This window comes from Vicugna pacos, chromosome 2, assembly GCF_048564905.1.
Source record: "Vicugna pacos chromosome 2, VicPac4, whole genome shotgun sequence".
NCBI lineage: Eukaryota > Metazoa > Chordata > Mammalia > Artiodactyla > Camelidae > Vicugna > Vicugna pacos.
Genome location: NC_132988.1, coordinates 85,696,892 through 85,717,313, shown reverse-complemented (window position 1 = coordinate 85,717,313; position 20,422 = coordinate 85,696,892). Strand labels below are relative to the sequence as shown.

At 41.1% G+C, this 20,422-nt stretch overlaps 1 long non-coding RNA gene and 1 other non-coding gene across 2 annotated transcripts; both read right to left on the bottom strand.

Moving 5' to 3' along the window:
• Positions 1–1,548: 1,548 nt before the first annotated feature.
• Positions 1,549–4,460, bottom strand: LOC140687421 (uncharacterized). Its single transcript, XR_012061703.1, has 3 exons — positions 4,384–4,460; positions 3,956–4,092; positions 1,549–2,284 (listed from the first exon to the last, which is right to left on the bottom strand). It is a non-coding gene; the product is annotated as an uncharacterized lncRNA (long non-coding RNA).
• On the bottom strand, positions 3,573–3,690 carry LOC116276776 (small nucleolar RNA SNORA26). The gene has a single exon (XR_004186281.1). It is a non-coding gene; the product is annotated as a small nucleolar RNA SNORA26 (small nucleolar RNA).
• Positions 4,461–20,422: the final 15,962 nt, after the last annotated feature.

Genomic DNA, 20,422 nt, shown 5'->3' with positions numbered 1-20,422 from the left:
TATGAAAACAAATATATGTATTCATGTATGACTGAAGCATTATGCTGTACACCAGAAGTTCACACATCGTAAACTGACTATATTTCAATAAAATATACATATATAAAGAAAAAGGTATTCAAATATATATTATAATTTTAAATAGCTGTAAAATGGAAAACAAAAGCACAATAACAAAATAGAAGTTTAAAATGCAAGTATGACATACAGTTCATCCATCAATTCTCCCCACCTCCACTTCTACCATCTTGGCCAAAGAATCTCTTACTTTGACCTCTGAAATAGCCCCTCCTGGAACTGGTCTCTCTGCCTCCACCCTTGCCTTCCTAAAAATCCATCCTCTGCATGACAAGCTGAGTGATCCTTTTTAAAGCTCTTATGACTGAGTCAACTTTCACACTTAGCACTCTCCCTTGCTTTTCCATGGCTCTTAAATTTAAATCCCCAGTCAAATTCACGAGGCCCCACGTGATCACTCACCTCCCTTCAGTCTCTATCCTTGAACTCCCCTACCTGAGTCTTTTTTGAAATTGAAGTATAGTTGATTTACAATGTTGTGTTTCAGGTGTACAGCAAAGTGATTCAGCTATACATATATACTACCTGAGTGTTGTACCAGCTGTTCCCTCTGCCTAGAACGCTCTCTTTAAAGTTTAAAGCAATAATAAAAACATTTGTGAAGTGTCTTTCTGTATGTCTGGCACTTTCTAACACTTTAGACTGTAAATGAAATACACACAGGAAATCAGGAGAATACAGCGGGTCATCCCAGATTAAATGGTTTATAGCTTTCTCCCTAAGGGAAATAAAGAGAAAGTTTTCCATCAGTTATTAGACAAGGCTAAATACCTAAAATGTACTCTTTGAGGCAAATTTAAAAGATTTCCAGAGGCCTGTGCACATGACACTGGATTCTTTCACCTTGCAACAAAATCAAGGTTTGAAATGCCTTTTGTTATTTGAACATACTCTCTTGTGTATCAAGAAAAGTCTAGAAAGTATTATTGGGAGGAAAACTTTTTCTTTACCAACTTAGGTTGAAGTAATTGGGAGAGGGGGGCTGTGAAATAAGACAGATTAATAGGAACAAAGATTATTATACACAAATGCAGGAGCAAGGAATAAGGACTAAGGCTCTATATGCCAGCTTAATGAGGGGTGGGGGAGGGTATTAAGGCTGCAGTGGGAAAGTGTGGAAGGTTCTCATAGGAAGTATTTACAAAATTCCTTGGCAGGTCCTGCTGCCAAGTCAGGCTCCACCCTAAAGAAAGCTCCCTGAGAGAGGAGTTTATGGCAGCTGAATTCTCAGAAAGACCTGTTTTACTCATCAAAGGGAAGTTTAGAGAAGGCTTTTTTTCCCTTCTCTTGCAGCTATTGTTTGTCCAGATGTCCTCAGTTTAAAATAGTCTTTATATCATTTTAGTGGGGTTAGTCCCTTCATTTTCCTGCATGTAACTTGTCACGAAGTTTCACAGGCAAGGAGCTGGAGAGACTGCTGTGGAGAGACCTGGCTTAGAAGTTGGGAGGTAAGAGAACTGTGAACAAAAACACAGATAACGAGGATAAAGGAGTATTAAAGAACAAATCCCAACACATAGCCCCATCTCTCCCTGCACCAGCCTCTCATTCTCAAGAATAGGTCCCTCCAAATAAACCATGCTTCACCATTCGACCTAGATTGTTGACATGTTCTTTCAAACAGTTCAGGTGATACTGTGTCTTTTCCTGAATTATTCACATACAAGCAGCATTGTATGCCAGTGACGGCACGCTGTGTTCATTGTTGGGCAGCCCACATAGCCAGGAGATGATGATGTTGGAGCACAGATGTGAAATGGCCGACCCAATTGGTGTGCTTTTGAGGTCTGCAGGGTGGCAGTGAATACTTGTTCCATTACTTTGGAAATGTTCAGAATTGCTTCTTCTAGGTCAGAAGTTCTCAAATTTGGAAAGAGTGTCTTTATTGAATTAGAATTGCAATGCATGGGCAGATTGCCTATGATGTCTTATCGGGTGCATCTATGTGGAGCCCAGGTTTGTAGCATTTAATGTGGGGTACCTTGTGGGGGAAGGTGTCAGGTATCCAAGTCCACATCGCCCTGACCATTTAGGTGGGAACTCTTTATATATCTTATTGCCACATAAACAGACCAGAGACAAGGTAACAGAGAAGGTCAGAGTGGAGACTGTGACCTGTCAGGTTGGAGTTCAGTGTCCGTGGTGGCCTTTGTCATTGGTTCTGTTGGCATCTGTACATCTCAGTTTCCCACGTGCCTCTGTCAGGCTGTAAGAGCAAAATAGGTTGCGAAGACCAGCAGTCTGCTTTGGCAGCTATCAAGATAGGCATTGTTCCCAGACCGAGTCATGCCAGAATTTTGGTCTACACATGTGTAGCCTTGGGTATCAGGCAGACCAACTGAGGGAACAGCTGAGCTATTCCAGGTCACATCTGGGTGGCGTGCAAACCAGGAATACTGTCCAGTGCCTAGGCAAACATCTGTATTATTATAATCAGCCTTGAATTCATTTATAACATCTGTGGAGGGTTTGAAGGTGCCATCTATGGAATCAAACCAGTGTTTGATTACAGTATTGTTTTGGTATGTTGCCTAGGAAGGGTCCAGTGCCGTTTCTATTTTCAATGCAAAGAGAAAAATTCCTCTCCAGCAGCCTCACCTGAGTGAAGGATAGACCTTGAGCTTCCATGGGAGTGCCCCAGTGCCAAACCACCCTGCCATACATAGGAGGCAGGGTGCCTTTCCTACAGCCACTGTCCGGAATGGGTTTACCAGGTGCTTGCACTGGCATGAATGAAAACTAGTTCGGGTTCGTGTGTGTTGTTTAGATGCTGACATAACCAGCAATCAGACTCATGAGTTAAGGTGCCAGGGTTTGGAAGATTGGTGGGGGCTGAGCTAAAATTGTTGAGAAAGCAGAAAAAGTTAGCTAGAACAACACAATTTGAAAGGGAGCCCATAGTGGAGGAGCAGAGGGAGGGCTGGTGAAGGCAAGCAACCTCCAGCTAATCTTTCTATAATTGTAACAGGAGGGGTTCTGTTTAAATTTCTAGGTTCAGAGACTTTTCCAGGTCAGGGAGAGGAAAGGTTTCTAGGGGACATAAATGGAGACAAAATTCCTGATGAGAGATCTTGGGTAAAGCTGTCTGTTTCATGGCATTGCCTGCTTCTGGAGCCTGAGCAAGCACTGAAAATCTTCAGTTTGAGGTCACTGATAGGGATGGGTTTCTAATTGTCCTGGGGGTGATGATCTGGATCTAGCGTGGTGTCTCCTGTGAATCCAAGAGGACTTTTATTCTAATGACAGTGTAGATGTAAGTTAGTGGTCCTTCCTAAGGCCTCTCCCAGAGAGGTGGCACTGTATGTTTTCTTCGAATACTCATCTCTTGGAAGAAAGGGATGGCAAGGCCTGTCAGTGAAGACCATGCTTCAGTGACAAATATTAACACTGGTACCATCAATGCCAAGGTTAGATTTGAATTCACCACTTGTGCTCTGAGCTGTGTAAAAATATCACAAAGGTGCTTAAAATGAAAGGAAATTTTCTTTTGGTTCAGCTGTGACTCCAGACAGGATCCAAAGAGGAGTTCTACAATCTCTTCTCTGGTTTTTATGGAGACTTACTTTACCTGTGTTAGCCTCTTAAGGCACTGAGTCAGCCTTAAAAGGACACAGGAAAGGGCGATCTGGGTTTTTCACAAAGTTCTCTACGATTTCCTGAACTCCTCTCCCGTCAATACACCTGGACCTCAGCAGTTCCTTTAACGAGTCCGAAAACCCACTAGAAGCAGCTGTTCTGCTTGTGAACATCCGTTTCCTTTGTTAAAGGAGAGCTGGATTCCGGCCTTTGCTCCAAGCACGTGCCTGGAAACGCTCTGGTGGCCATTGGCCACGTACTCGGGCCCGGGTCATTTCACGTCACTCAAGGACGGACATACCTGCGCTTAGAACTCAGGCCGCTGCACCGCAGACGTCGGAGACAGACTCCCAGGCCCACAGTGGGTCCGAGATCCGCTCTTACTGCCGCAGCCGGGGTCGGGCCCCGAACCCGCTACAAAGTAGCGGCGGCTGCGCCCTGGGGAAAAAGCAAAGCACAAACTTGTTACTGTGCGGGTCCTGCCCTCCGGGAAGCCTCCGAACGACCCGCGCGGCGTGTGTGCCTCATGCGGCCCTGGGACGAGCACAATCGCCCGCCCCACCCGGGCCGCCGAGGGCTGCTCTACCCCTGCGTTCTGGCCGCCGGGAGCAGCGGAGCTCCGGGCGGGCAAAGCTCGAAGGCATCCAGCCTTACTTGGGCCCCTCAGACCCGCCAGGGGCCCACCCCGCCAGGAGAGACCGAGAGAGCCGAAACCAAAGTAACACTCACAGCCTAACTCGCTGGGACAAAGAGACCCCGGCCCGCAGAGACCGGGAAGGCGGGGTGGGGCCGGGAGGATGGCTGCGGGGCGGGCAGCCAATCCCTGGGAAGGTTGGGGAGGGGCGGGGCAGGAGGAGGGCTTCGGGGCGGGGCGGGAGGTGGGCGGGGGGGCAGACAGCCAGTCCCCGGGAAGGTTGGGGCAGGGCGGGGAGGGGCGGGGTGGGGCGGGCCCCTTCTAACTTGCTGCGGCGGGAGAACTAGCTGACCGTACCTGGAGCCTCAGGGTGTCAGCGTGGGAACCGGATTTATCTGGTGCCTCCCCAGGCCTGGACGCCTGTGGATATGGTTCTCCCAGGCCAACGCTCTTTCCACGGCTCTCCTAGCGAGGCCATAGCCCTTATCCTCTCCTCAGGCCAGCGCCTGGCCCAGGGCTCCAGGTCACACAGCCCCCTAGAACGCTGAGCTGCTCTTGCCTGTGCCACATTTTTATTCGTTTTGAGTGCCTACAATGTGCCGTGCACCTTTCTATTCCTCAAAAGACCGAAACAAAGGCCTTTAACATTCTAGTGCAAAACAAAAAAGTCAACATGTAAATATAAAATAATGATAAGTGGTAAGGAGAAAAACCTGTATATTTATTTCAATGTAGAAAACTAAAGATAGAAAAGTCTTTTCTGTGAACAAATGTCCCTTCTGACACAAGAAACAAAGAAGCAAACTCATCATGACTGGAGTTACAGCGTCGGAAACTACATTTCACTGCAGAAATGACTAAATATGATGACAGGCTCTTTTACCAGGAGGGCTGTCTGGGTGGTGCCCTGCGCACCCGAGTAGGGTCTGTTTGGATTCATATTTGGTAATGCACAGACCAAGGTGGACAAGGCCCATCTCCCGGGGGTGCGGACACATGGTCCACAGACCTAGTGGCAGTCACTAGTGAAAGGATACTCATGAAGGAGGCTATCTATCATGGAGATGGGACACTGGTCTTTAAACAGGTTCCCAGCCCCTCGTCTCCCAGCCCCTGAATCAGCCTGCAGTGTGCTTTATCCTTCCCAGCTGTCTGCCAGCTGAGGGGACATTTCCCCCGAAGCAGCACCACTCTGGCTGCTCTGGTCTGGGCTCCAGTTGCAGTGGCCTCCTCAGCCCTCCCCAGGCCATTCTTTATTTTTTGTTTCCTGCCTCTTCGATGACTTTTTCTCTCTCTTTTACGCTTCAGTCTGGCTCAAGAAATGGATGTGACCACTACTCATATTGCCCTTTGCTAATGTTGATTCACCACCCCATTTGTAACTAGGTTTACTTCATTGATATCTCTTTTCCTCCCTCTCCCTTTTAAATTAATTTTACATTTTCTTTCCCCCCAAGCAACTTTTACCTTCCAACATATGTATGTTTTCACAGTATAGTTGAATGAGGCCAGGGGTGCAGGGAACTCAGTGATTGTGAAATAAAGTGGAAAGAGAGAAATACTCAGTCTTTGGAAGCAATTGCCTCATGCTGGGATATATTCGTTCATTTATAGAATCCATATATTGAGAACTACCATATACCAAGCACTGTGGTAGACCTGGAGGTAAACAGCTGGCAACAAAACATGAATCTTGCCCTTGTGGATCTTTTAGTCTAGCGGGTAAAACAGACATAATACAAGAATCATATTTTTAAAATGTGAAATTACCACTTAAAGGCTAAGATAGAGGCCAAAGACTCAGCTGTGAGGTTAAGAAAGGGATGATTAAGTAGAAAATTGAAGATGAATTTATGAGGCAAAGGAAAGGAACTTGGGGGTTTAGTTCCAGGTAGAGGGAAGAGCATGTGCAGAGTGTGAACTCCAGGAAAGAGGTCAGTGCATTCATGAAAATACTGTGAGTTCTGCACAGAAAGCCAGGGGATGAGTGTGGAAAGAGATTCAGGACGTGGTATGATATATACTGGGCTGGTGGGTAGGGGGCTAGTGTGGGTTACCGGGAGATGCTGGGTGGCTGCCAGATCATTCCAGACCTTGCAGACCATGTAAAAATTGCCCATACATGGTACTTACTAAAAATGTGCTGTAATAGATTAACAATGAGGACATATACTGCATAGCACAGGGTACTAGATTTGATTTCTTATAATAAGATATAATGGAAAAGAATCTGAAAAAAATATGTATATATACATATAACTGAATCACTTTGCTGTACACCTGAAACTAACATTATAAATCAACTACATTTCAATAAAAAATAAAAATAAAAATTGTGTTGTATACATACATGTCAGTAAAAAGTTGATGTTTGCAAGGTGTTCAGCCCAGCATGTTAAAGATAATAAGAGATAGCTTTTATTGCACACTTAACTATGTGCTCTGAACTCCTTGAACTGCTCTAACAGATTATCTTATTTAATCCTTTCAGCTACCTGCTGTGTACAGTAGGCACAATAAATTTTCTCATTTTGCACCAGAGAATCCACGTATTGCTGATGTTTTCTGAGAGCGGTTCTACTCCCAGTCGAACAGTTTAGATGGCTGGTGAACATATTAGGAATTGTAAGCACATCCAAAGAGTGTAGCAGCTAGCGCGTCAAGTTCCTCCCCAACGCTTGTACACACACACAAACTCAGGGAAGGAAACTGAAATCAGCTGCAATGGCCAGATGGTGGACACAGGATGGCAGCATGGAATTCTCAATTTCTGTAACTTTGAAGGTGTTTTCCTTAAAAGTGCTTGTGGGATTTCAATTAGAACTCTGAAAAAAACCCAGAATTATGTTGACAGCCATATCAGAAGTTGCATGTTGACCGGCTGAACCTAAACAATAGTACTTGCTGTCCTGTAGCATTTGATGACATTGGATTTGAAATATGGTTTTTCCTTTAAAAAATTCTTTTAAATGATTTCATGTTATCCATTATGCTTAGCAGTCAATGTACTCTATGAAAGTACTACATAAATTATACTTGGTTGGTCAATTAAACTAATTAGTCTAAGATATTTATTTGAAAGTATGGCAAAAATGGACTGTTTAATTCAGTTAGAGCACATTGAGTGAAGAGACAGACTTGCTTCTTCTGTAGCACAGTTTTAGAGAGACTGCTTCAGCTGAGTCCTGTTCTATATCAGAAATGGAGCACAAAGCCCTCCGGGTTCTATTTCTGGCTCTACCACAGGCTTTGCTATTATACCCAGAGCAAGATGGAACCTGTTACTTTTTTTCCATCAGCAAAATGTAGGCAATGCTTTTAGCCTTTTTCACAGAAGTGGCAGGATTAATGAGAGCTACAAATGACCTTGACCTGTTTTGTAACTGCAAATGCATTTTTATTGTCATATTTTCATGAAAAATGAAAATCAGCTGTTTTCTTTTCCTGATGAGTATGTATTAAGCTAAAATTTTAAAGTCTGGAATATGTCCTTTATCAGCTGCTCTTTAAAATTCCAGTTTCTAAATTTAAACAAAAAGAGAGTAAATCTTTCAAGTGATAATCAAAACAGTAGGAAGGCAGTGAAAGGTTTGCCTTGTAAATTGAGCATTTGTTTTTTCAAAACTCTTATTTTTCTGGAAGGATGGTCTCACTTCTATTCATGCACATAATTGGGCAACAGGCCCTGACTGAGCACTGACTCTGTGTTGGGCTCTGGACTACACGCCAGGGATACAAAGATGATCCAAATATAGTCCTGACTCTCCAAGAATTCATGGATGATGGCCGTACAGTAAGTGATGTGGTCAAGGTAGCACCAGGCACTGTGGAGTCAGAAATGAGACATCAAACCCAGCCCAGGAAGAGTTCTAGGAGGAAGGCATCCTTCCTCGGGTTGCCATGTCCCAGAAAAGATGGAGGTGGATGACATGGAGGTATAGGTGGAATTAAGAATTTTGAACCAGGCCCAGATCCAGACCAAAAGGCTTTGTGAAGCTAACCTTGTGCTTTATGAGGAATAGTGAGACACGGGATCTGGAGAGGAAGGAAAGGAAAGTTCTGCAGATGTTACAGAAAATATCAGGTGTTTAGACTTAGGGGCTTAGACGCAGCGCTCACCCCCTTTTGTGATGGGACATTGTTGGCACCTTTTATAAATCAGAGTTAGAGAATCAGGGCTAAGGGATGAAAAAGGGTCCATTCACTAAAATTCACTTATAACAAATACATCAGGGAAAAATTGTGTGTGTGGTATTTTTACTATTTTAGAGGAGGTTTATGGTTTCCCAACAAGCTTCATTTATTATAAGCATATGCTTGTATAGACATGTTGCGGAAGGAGCCTGATTGACATTAATCCCTAAGGTGTTGATGGGGAGGTTTTTTTTGTTTGGTTGTCTTTGAAGTGAAGATCAGAGGTGATTCTTCCTCACCCACAAGACTTTGATGTTTTCCTGTCCTCCTGCTCACAGCCAGGATATAAACACCAACAGACACTGGCAACATTCACAATCACTTTATGACTAGGTGAGAAATTTGTTAAGGAAAATATAATTTGTTACTGCTCAGTGTGGCTTTGAAGTGTTTCTGGGCACCCTGGAGGAAAGCTAGTTCCAGAACAGAAGCATTAACTTCCATTAACAAACAAAGTCTATGTAAAAAAAAAAATGGTTTAACTGACTGCAAATGAATGTACCAAAATGGCAAAAAAAAAAAAAAAAAAAAAAAAGAAAGAAAAACCAAAGGACTTGCTTTGGTACAGTTGGTGCAGGAGCTTATCAGGATGTGAGTCTGATTGCTGGGAATGGTGGTTGGAGACTGAGGTTTTGGGGCTGGACATGCTCAGCTTGGAATGTTGGCTCTGTTATTTACAAGCTGTGTGCCCTCAAAGAAATTACATCTAATAACATCGCAGTTTCCTCAGTTTCCACAGAGACAATATTTGTGTTAGGATCAACTGCAATGGCATAGTTAAGGTGCCTAATATATAAGTACATGCTCAAAATGGTAGATGTATTGATCTTGAGCAAAATAGTCATTTCACAAAATATTAACTCTGAAGTCTCAAAGGATATGACATCAATTTAAAATGTGCTAAATGCCCCAAATGCCCTAACTTGCCCAGCTCTTCCTGGTATAATGTTGACTTATGTGTTTCATCGTGGCCATGGAAGGCCAGATGCCAGACAGGACTTGTCAAAGGTATAAATGAAACCTGGTAGAAAACCTGAGGTCTAATTTATTCACACATATAACTACAATGACATCTATGATTTCTGGATATTTCTGGCTCTCTCTTACAAATATTATCCTCTCCTTAATTTATAACCTGATATGCGTGGAAGAAGGTAGACGTAGTGGTTTAATCAACAGAATGATCCTCCAATCTCTGATTGTCCTACTGGCCATAAAAGCTTCAGGAGAAAAGAACAGGAGATTGAAAAGGGAAGGAAACCCCTGCCTGGCCCATCAGAAAAACAAAATTCATCCATGTGTCCATCCATTATCATGTTTTAAACAGAGGGGACACTGTGTTAAGCAGACAACTACCCTCCTAGAGTTTGTAAGCTACGATTCACAGGGATGGCTGAATTCCTAGCCAGTTTTCCCTCACATCAGAGCAAAAGAAGAACACTCCATCGCAAATAAATGCTTATTCTAGAAAATTTGGAAAATACACAAGTAAATTAAGAAAATGATGATCGTCTTTAATCTATTTCCTAGAGCTCATCACCATGAACATTTTGGTGTGTTTCTTTAAGGTCTTCTTTGTTTGTGTCTAACAACAGTGAAATAATGCAGTACATAATTTTAGGTCTTGTTTTATTAATTGTTTAACATTATATCATGGGCAATTTCCTATGCTATTAAAATTCTTAAAAAAATATGACTTTCAGTAGTTACTTGATGTTCCATTCTGTGGATCTATTAAATTAATTTTTGCTAAACATTTAGACCATTTATTCCTTATTTTTTTGCTTTTAACTAATACAAAAGTAACATCTTTAAACTTTTTGTACCTGAATCTCCTTAGGGTTTTTCCTTAGACTTCTAGAAGTGTAATTTCTGGGTCAATGGACAGAAAAGTTTTGTGGCTTGTGCCAAATTGCTTTCCAGAATAGAAAAGATTCCACTCTAGAACACCTGGAAAAATTAAAAAAATACTTAAGCTCAATGTTTGATGTCATGCATATCAATCACAGCGCCATATCTGGCTGAACAATGGTGTCTCCTTATTGGTCAATGTTTGGACACAAGCTTTTTAGATGATAGGTTTTGAGAGGATAACTCTGAATGAGCCATGCTGAAAATAATGGACCTTTTTTGGATGTTTTTCTCTTTTCTTTCCCTTTTCTTACAGCTCACCTTCATCATTTCTTTTCCTATTCATTTTACTTAGAGCATTTCAAACCCTCCACTCCTACTCCATGACTCCACTTGTGCTGGTAACCCCTGGTAACAACCTGGTGTGTGTCCTTGCATGACTTTCCTCAGGCTCACATAATCAGATACACATGTATGCACACACAGTCACGCAAGCACACATAGTCTTATCATTATATAGAAATGCTATATCATAATCACATCCACGTAAAACAAAGTAGTGTCTCTGGTGGTGAGTTGAGCAGTGGCTTTCTGGGAATCATTCCTAGAGGTCCAGCTTAGAGCCAGTTACTCTAGCTCTTTCCACGGTAACTCTGGCATTAAGTTCCTTTCTAATTAAAACAACTAGAGTGGCGCCTCTTTTCTGCACCTGAACTCTGACCTTATTCAAATACTCTCCCCTCAAATCCCATGATTAATATATGTCATTGCTCTTTAAAATTCTTCCATTACGATGGGTATTAAGTGATATTTTTGTGTTGTGTAATTTTGGATATGAGTCTAAGCATATTTTTTTCTTTTTTTATCTTTGCCATTGATGTGAATTGCCTATTCGTATCTTCTGCCTATTTTATTTTGGGTTGTCTACCTTATTCTTATCCATCTTAAGAGATCTTAATGTATTTTAAATTCAAAGTCTTTGTCTTTATTAACAGTAATTCTCACACTCAATCCCCAAATGTCTTGCTTTTTAAATGGACTTTGTTTCCTGGATATAGTCAGGACATTTGATGTACAGTAATAATTCCTAACCCCTGATCACAAGGTCTGGAAAGAGAAAGAAAACCAAAAAAACCAAAAAAACACATTTCACAGACTCCTTTTCAGCTAGGAATGTGATGTGAATTAGGTTGCACCAATGAGATGCACTCATGCAAGATCTGGAAGATAGAGGTGCTATTTTTGCTGGAAAGCAAGTTAGAGAGACATGAATATTTGTGGTCCCACTTTGCATTCCACTGTCTGATCACCAGCTTCCTGATCATGATTGTCAAGGAGGCAGGAGTAGTAGCAGCAACAGCTTTCTGACATTGAGATTGTAACTTTGTCAATGTGCCCTTGAAATCCATCATACAGTGGCAGCCACCTTACTCTCACTGGCCCTCTCAATACCTTTGTAAACACCTAATACCCTATATTAAATGCCTCTCTTCTTGAAATACCTTTAGGTGGTTATGTTTCCTGCACTGTTTCCTGATTCTTACACTTTAAGATATTTTTTACCCTGAAAAGTGTAATATTTTTATAGAGTCAGTATGTCTACTATTTTTATTTTATAGTTGATGAGATTCCTGACTTGGTTAAGAAACATCTATGACCCCAGATTACACAGTGTCTCCTAGATTATCACTTAAGATGCTTATGATTTAGTTTTTACATTTAAATGTTTTGTTCTATAAGATAAGGGTCAGTTTTTACTTTTGGTGGTGTTATGGATTGAATCGTGTCCACCTCAAAGGCATATGCTGAAGCCCTAAACCCCCTCCAACGCAACTGCCTTTGGAAACAGGGCCTTGGAAAGAGGTCGTTAACATTAAATCAGGTCACAAGTGTGGAGCTTTATCCAACATAACTGGTGTGCTTATAAAAATAGAAAAAAGTACCAGGGATTTGTGTACACAGAGAGAAGGCCATGTGAAAACCCAGCGAAAAGATGACCATCTGCCAGCCAAGGAGAGAGGCCTCGGGAGAAGTCAGAGATGCCAGCACCTTGATCTTGAACTTCTAGCCTCCAGAACTGTGAGAAAATAAATTTCTGTTGTTTAAGCCACCTGGCAGTTTGTTATTGCAGCCTTAGCAAACTAGCATAGGTGGACAGACAACTGTGTCAATGTTATTTATGACTTAATTACTTTGCCCTTGAATTGAAATACCACTTTATCATGAATAAATTTTATATATATAAAGAGACTAACTTATGGATTCTCTAGTCTCTTCTTCTCTTCCACTCATCACTATGCCCATACCATACTGATTAGATTGTATTCATGGTACGTTCTGATATTTGATAAGGCAAGTCCCCTCTCTCTGTTCTTCTTTCTTCCTACACCCCCATGGGTTACTCCTTGAAAAACAGCATTTTCTCAGAGTGATACATGTATACAGTTGGAAAAACCAAATAGTACAATAAAGCTTGTAACTAAATAAGGAGTCCCTCTTCGGCCCTTAGTGATATGCTTGTAAAGATTTAACAACTGACTTTCTGGGGGAAATAAAAGGCTTTGATTTATAGTGTCTTCTGTTTCAGTGATGTAAATACTCCCACCATGACTGACTTCAAGGTCCCAGTGTGACATTGCTGAGCAGGGCATTGGGGACAAATGTGCCCAACTGGCGTCTCAAGCCAGAACAAGTCAACTCTAGCATACCTCTGCCCACTCCTGAGTTTCTCTTCTAAAGCTCGTTTTAGCTGTTTTTCTGGTACTTACATCCACACCTTTAAATGGTGTGCATACATGACTATTTCACACATTTTAGGCATTATCAATTGATATCTTGTGATGGATGATTGGGTACCATCAAATACCTTTTCTCTCCCCAGGCTCTCCCTTCCCCTAAAATTCTACCACAATTTTTGTTGAAATGAATACTCAATGTTCATTTTATTGTAGTTAGCTACTTATATATCCAATTACATGCCTAATTCTAATGTGATTCTTATGATTATATGCTACTTAGTGAGCCAAGTAATTTACCATGATAAAATTTCCTTTATTATATATTTTTAAAAACTGTTTTTTCCTGATGCTATGTTTCCCAAGTCTCTAATCTTTTTCTCCCAAACTCTCCAAGAGGAAACGCTGTGGTAAAGCTGGGAGATTCAAAGGCTGTCATTCGGGGAGCATTTGGCCCACTCTGCTTGCTGCTGCTGCCATTTGAGGCTATGAGGAAAACCATCTGTTTCTATTATTATTCTGAGTAGAAAAAAATCAAAACTTATTTCAGATGAAAATTGACAACTCCCCAACATATAGCTGTGGGATGTAAATTTGCATTACTAGTGCCGTCAAGGAAGACCCCCAAGCTCAGAATTGATATTATGCTGGTCACAGTTTGCAAATGCCTCCTAGCCTGCGGCCAAGGCAACCGCAAAGCCCCTGTAGAGGAAAGCACCCACCTCTCAACTCAGGCCACTCGGGGCTTCCCCAAGATCAAGTGCAGACCAATAGAGGCTCACAATAAAACATTACCCAGCACACACACACAACAAAAATGACTCACTGAGAATGAAAGTCAGCAAAAACACTAACAAAAAAAGTAGATTTCCCAGGATTTAAGACATTGGAATTATTAGCTACAGAACATAAACAATGCAAAATGTTTGAAAATTTAAAAAATGAAAGTAAGGATTAAGAAAGGAATAGAAAATTTAAAAAGAAATTTAATGTAAGAACCATTTCCTGTCTGAAAAATAAACTTGTTTGAGGAAGAATCAAATAGAACTTTCGGAAATTACAAAAAAAAAAAAAATACACACACACACACACACACACACACAGCCATTGAAATTATGCCCATCCTCTTTGAAGTCTCCCTTCTCCTCCTTTATCCAATGGAAATCTGAATCTTCCCTAGGACGCTGTTCGCCCTGCAGCCATCCCTAGTGTTGGCTGTTGTTTCTCCCACAGCTCTCCCACCTCTGAGCCTGCAGATTTGTTTGAGCATTTTCTTTGCTTCCCACTGCCACTCTTTCTCCCTCTTCCCCAGATTTTACCACCCCACTGCCCTTTGTGGTTGGTGTCTTGTACTGATTCACACATTACTCTTCATTTAAAAATTATTTTAGCTCCTACTTCATTGATACTCTCTCCAATTGTACTCCTGTCTTAATTTGTGGCATATCAATATCCAAGCAGGCAATCCTTCCTGTATCCTCACCTCTCAGTGGTTCATTTCTTATGATTTCATTGCATGAATAGAGTATCATTTGTTTATGCATTCATCTGCCAATGGCCCTTTGGGTGGTTTCCAGTTTTGTGCCTATTATAAACAAAGTTGCTATGAACATTCACGTGGGTCTTTGCAGCCAGATACAGTGATAAACAGATTCAAGGGTAACCAGCATATTCCAGCTGGTCCTTGCTCTCCTTTGCTCTGCTTCTAGCTCTTCTTAAGAGCTAGCCCTGCTGACCAGCAGCAGCCTCCAGATCCACTGCAAATGCTTGCTGGTGGATTCACAGGAGTGATAGCTACATAAAGGTAGCAGCTTCCCACAGATCTGTCCACAAGCTCCCTCCTTATGATCCCATTTCAACATCTGGCCCTGCTTAGCTTCTCAAGCATTCCACACTCATCTACCTACACCAGTGTGCAGAACAACTGGTCGTGACTATTTCTCTCATCCACTAACTCCATATTTTAGACCCTTCCTTGACCAACTTCTCCCAAATCATTAAGATCTAAATCCCATAATTAATCCTCTATTCTGTAACACTTAGTGGCTTTGCTATCCTGACCAATATATACCTCCCTCCCAAATTGAAATGAACTTTCTTTGGTGTTCATTTTTTCCCCTTCTTCTTCTTTTTTAAAAATGAGAATTTTTTAGCAGCTTTATTTGTGATAGCCTCAAGCCGAAAATAACTCAAGTATTCCATCAATAGTAGGAAGGGCAAATCACATGGATTTTATTCATAGAATGAGATGTTACATAGCAACAAAAAGAATTACCAGTACCCTGCACAACCAGGGTGAATCTACCAAATGCCAAGTGAAAGAAGCCAAACAACAAAGAGATCATACTGCGTAATTCTACCTATATGAGCTTCAAAGTAGAGAAAAATGGACTATGGTGACAGAAGTTGGGATAGCATGTCTTTGGAAAACCCTTGGGAGAGGGCTACAGTCTGGGAAGGGACATGAAGATTTTTTTCCAGTGATAGAAATGCTCAATATTGTGGTCTGGGTGATGTTTACAAGCATATATACATATGTTAAATTTTTAGCAAGCTGTTCAGTTATGATTAGTGTAATTTACCTTTGTATATATGTATGGAGAGAGAGAGGAGTGTAGTCTCCTAGAATTTTGTCTGGACTCGAGTCTTGTTTGGACTTTTTTTTTTTTAATTTTGTAATTTGAAATAATTACAGATTCACAGGAAGTTGCAATAGGCAAGTACAGAGAGGTCTTGTGTATCTGTTACACAGCTTCCCTCAGTAGTTACATCTTACGGTTTTCATAATCACATTCCTCATCATCGTTGGGTTGACTACCAGTAGATTTGGAACCATGGTGTCATTTCTTATCAAAAATGTCCAGAAAAGCTTGTTTCATCATTTACCAATAAGGATTAACATTTTAAAAAATACAGATTTTTGCTCCTTAATTTAGTTAATAACCTATAAGTTAAAAAACAGATGATTAGAAATTAAAATAATTATAAAAATAACGAATTATAAAAATAAACACTTACATTTTCTCAGATTTTTACACACCTTTGTGTTACCCATGACAAACATACTTTAAAAGTCACATATTGTTGTGTGGCCCTACTGTGCAGGCCTGGTCCTTGGTTCCCTCCACAAGTGTCTTAAGTCTGACGACTCCTGACTGGTCTAGACCCTGTTCACTGAGATGCATCCACTAATCACACACCGAATGTAGCAGCAAAGCCAAATTGCCAAAAAGTTTCTAAGCATTTACTCAATTTGTCTACTAGTAACAAAGAATATGCAGACCAGAGCTGGCTGGTGGACATACCTAGAACACTGTTAGTTCTGGTGGCAGAGAGGGAAAAGGCTCTTGATGCATTGTGTAAAGTTAATTAAATGCATGGCTGAAGTGACAGGCAAAGCTGTGATCACTGTTCTGGCTCCAAGCTCTGTCTGTTTTTGGAACTTATTTATTTGTTGCTTGTTTGTTTGGGGGGGGCAGGTTTATTTATTTACTTAAATGGAGATACTGGGGATTGAACCCAGGACCTGCACAATACCACTGAGCCGTACCCACCTCCGGAGCTTTCTGTTGAGCGTGGCCATTTTTAAATACTCTTTTTATGTTTGTCCACCATATCTATGTGTCTGTATTTGGAGTGGGGTCTGCATTAATTCAGAAGTCAAACTGCCTGAGCTCTAACACAGGGCAAGTTACTCCACCCCTCTGGTCTCTGTTTCCTCACCTTAAAAATGGGAGAAAAAAAGAAACTTGTGGTAAAGATTAAATGTGTAAAGCATTTGGAACGGTGCACAGAGCATAAGTATCATTGGATGAATTTTTTATTATTAGTGTGTTATCAGAGGTACCACCCTTTAGTGATGCCCTGTAAGGTTAAGTCATACCCTTGGAAAATTATTACCCCAGTGTTAAAATTTTAAAGTCTAATTTGAAGAAAAAAGCTGAGAATGTCTCTTCTGTTCCTAATTGGCTTTTGCCTTTTCCAGGAATCCCTGAATGCCACTGATTTAATGAGGCGGATGGGGGGCTCTTCTCAAACATTTATCTTTGCATATGAGTATTAGAATCAGTTTTTCAAATTCCCCAGAAAATCTATGGAAATTGGATTGGGATTGCAGTGAATTCATAGATTAATGTGGGGAGAATTGAAATATTTGGAACAATTTTATAATTGATCATTTGGCAAAAGTTGCTCATAAAAATTATGTGAAAATGATGCCTTTTGGGGAGAGGGAGAAATTTTTTAAATGTCTTTAATATTTATTGGCTCTGTTGGGTTTAAAAACTTTTTTAACATCTGAAGTACCTCCCTGTTGGGAAATTCCCTACTGCAAGAATCTTAGCCAAAGGCAGGACCTGTATTCCATTGTTTAGAGTTGAAACCATGAAACATACACTTTCCTCTGCCATCTAGCATCTAGGACCTGGAACTATGTTCTTGGCTCAGCTCATGGGACCCTCCTGCCCAAGATTTTAAGCCTGGAGCAAATTAGCAAAGAATCAAGGACATTATAGAGATTTTTTTTTTTTTTTTTGTGAGGGGCAGTGGTATGAGAAGTAACATCAAATATTTAGGAACAACATTTGGAAAGGCAGCACGGTCCTTTCCAATGATGGCATGACTTGTCTTGGGATCCTTTTTTTGTTTAAAATTCATTGCTGCATTCAATGAGTTAATATTTTCTTTTAGCTATTTGCTGGTATGTTTATAAGAGACTGGCTGGTAATTCACTTCTTGCACTATCCTTTTTTCAGTTTTTGTAACAAGGCAAAATTATTTTCTGTCGCTTGAACATAGGGACAATGATTAACATAATTTTCTCTCCAAGTCTTCTTTTCCACATTGAATACGTTTTAGTATTTCATATTTTTCTAGAAAATTATCCCATGTCATATGTTTTCAACTTTATTGGCACAGAATATTCTTTGCTCATTGAATACTGTGTTCCTCTCTAGTGTATTTGTGGTTATGATTTTATTTTCTGCCCTAATATTGCTTATTTATACTTTTTAAAAAATCATTGTGGCCAGAAGTCCATTTCTTTTATTGGTTTTTTCAAAGAACAAGCTTTGGGTTCTATCAACTCTCCTGTTTGTCTTCTATTCTATGAATTTCTTGGGTGGAGTGGATCCTTCATGTTGTAACTGTACCGTAACTCCCAGACCTTTTTTGGTATCTACTGATGAACAAAGGGATTAGCAGGTTTCTGGCTTCTAAATCCAGGCAGGAAGCCCAGTCTCAGCTCTGGGCCCTGCACAGGGTCCACTGCTTTAACACTCAGCCCTTTAGGGGCATTAAAAGCTCAGCTCTGAAACCACTAACCCAGCCTGTCTCTCTGTAGGCTGCATGGATTTAATCCCTGCATAGCTCTGTGGCTATGAGTTACCACTTCACATTTAGCTCTTGGAAATACTCTTTTCTTATGCATGAGCATGACTATGTGTTTTAAATGTTTTTCAAAAGACATTTTGTCCATTTCTATGTATTTAAAGTATACCAGAATTCTGTTTTTTTCTGTCATCTAAACTAGAAGTCACCAGTTGGTACATATATGTATGTTGCTAATACTCCAAGCTCTCAGCTTTGCTCTCATTTTTCAGATTACCCCCAGACAGAGGTGGCCCCATCAGAGAGAGGGAGTGCCTCTGAGCAGTGCCTCCTTCGACCCTGAGGTAGGACCATGGAGATCCGCTCTGGGAGGAGACAGGGTTTCTGCATGGAGGACTGTCCTTGATGACTGTGTGAACGGCATGATTCAAGAGTGATTGCCACAGACAGGGTTAATACAGTGGGAGTGTCCCCACCCTCTGTGTTCCCTTCTCCTGCTCTGGTCTTGCTTTGACTCAATGTCTCCCCTCCCCTACATCAAGGAGAGTCTTGTCTTGACTTGCTTATTTCTGGGCCTTTGGGATTCAACATGGAGAAAATGGGTATGGATGACAGGGCAGGGGTGGAGGGATGAAAAGAAAAGAGAATAAGGCTTCAAGAAAGAGGGGAGCATCGAGATTCTGAAGCACTGTCAGATATGAACCAATAAGATCCCTGAGATGACAAGGATGCTGTGGGATATGACTCAGAATCCTTTACTGATCTTTGAAAATATAATTAATGACTAGAGTTACTTTTTAACTATTTCTGGTTTTCAGACTTTTTTCTTCAAATGTGCTTAATGTTTAATTAGCAGTACGAGCCCCCGCTTATATCCTGGTTACAACTGGATAACCGCCCCCTTTATTTGCCTGGATCATTGATTCTTATTGTGACTAGCTAAGTTTATTCTCATTCTCACCCACGGGGAACAGCCCAGTATTTAAAAGCATTTTAAACAAATATGGCCACTTGGTAGAAATGAGCCCCCACCTAGGAGCAGAACACTTGGTTCTGTTCCCAGCCACGCACCAATTGGCTGTGTGACCATAAGCAAGTCACTTCACCTCTCTGAACTGCATCTTCATCATCTGAAAAGGTGAACCTTTTGAACTAGATCAGTGGTCCTCAACCATGGGAGGTTCAACTCCCATGTGAGATATTTGGGGAAATGTGGAGCATTTTTCATTATCACAGTGATTGTGGAGACACTGTTGACACTTGGAGGGCAGGGGACTGGAATGCAAAATATCTACCACGCTTGGAATGATCCCATCTGGTGAAAATTTGCCTCACAGGATGCCTCTGTGCTAGATGCTCCTCTTATCTCTTAAGACTCTGGGTCATTTGTTCATTTCTCTTCATTTCTGCTTTCCCACTGCTTGCAATCCACTGGCCTCCCTTTGAGGCATCAGAACTGCTAAAAATTCAATTTCAGGGGCCCCCACATAAGACCTGAGTCAGCATCAAGATCTCCAGGTGACTCGCACATAGTCTACAATTTGCTTTACTTGTTTGTCCATCTCACTCAGCCACAAAATGACAATGATATAAAATTTTTCTTATAAATCTTATAAAATCATTTATAAGGTTTAAAAAATAATGTTGTCACTATTCTTGGTATTTGAGTTCTTTGCATAAATTATTTCAGTAATCCTCACAGAAACCTAATAATAGAAGTTTCCTTTCCACATTCAACAGGTTAAGGAAAAGGCTTCCTTATTATTACAAGCTAGCAAATGCAAGGGCTAGGACTTGAGCCCAGATTTGCTTGACCCCAAAGCCTGAACTCGCCCCACTGTATTATATAGCTTCCTGTTGCTCTCTGTCTTTGTAATACTGGCTATCAAATGGAAACACCAAAAAAAAAAAAAAAATAGGGAAGGGGGCCTGGCTGCTATTTGCAACCATGCTCTGTTCACACAAATGGTGTACATCTAAAATACATGTGGCAGATGTCTGATCTGATTTATTGTTCACAAAGAAA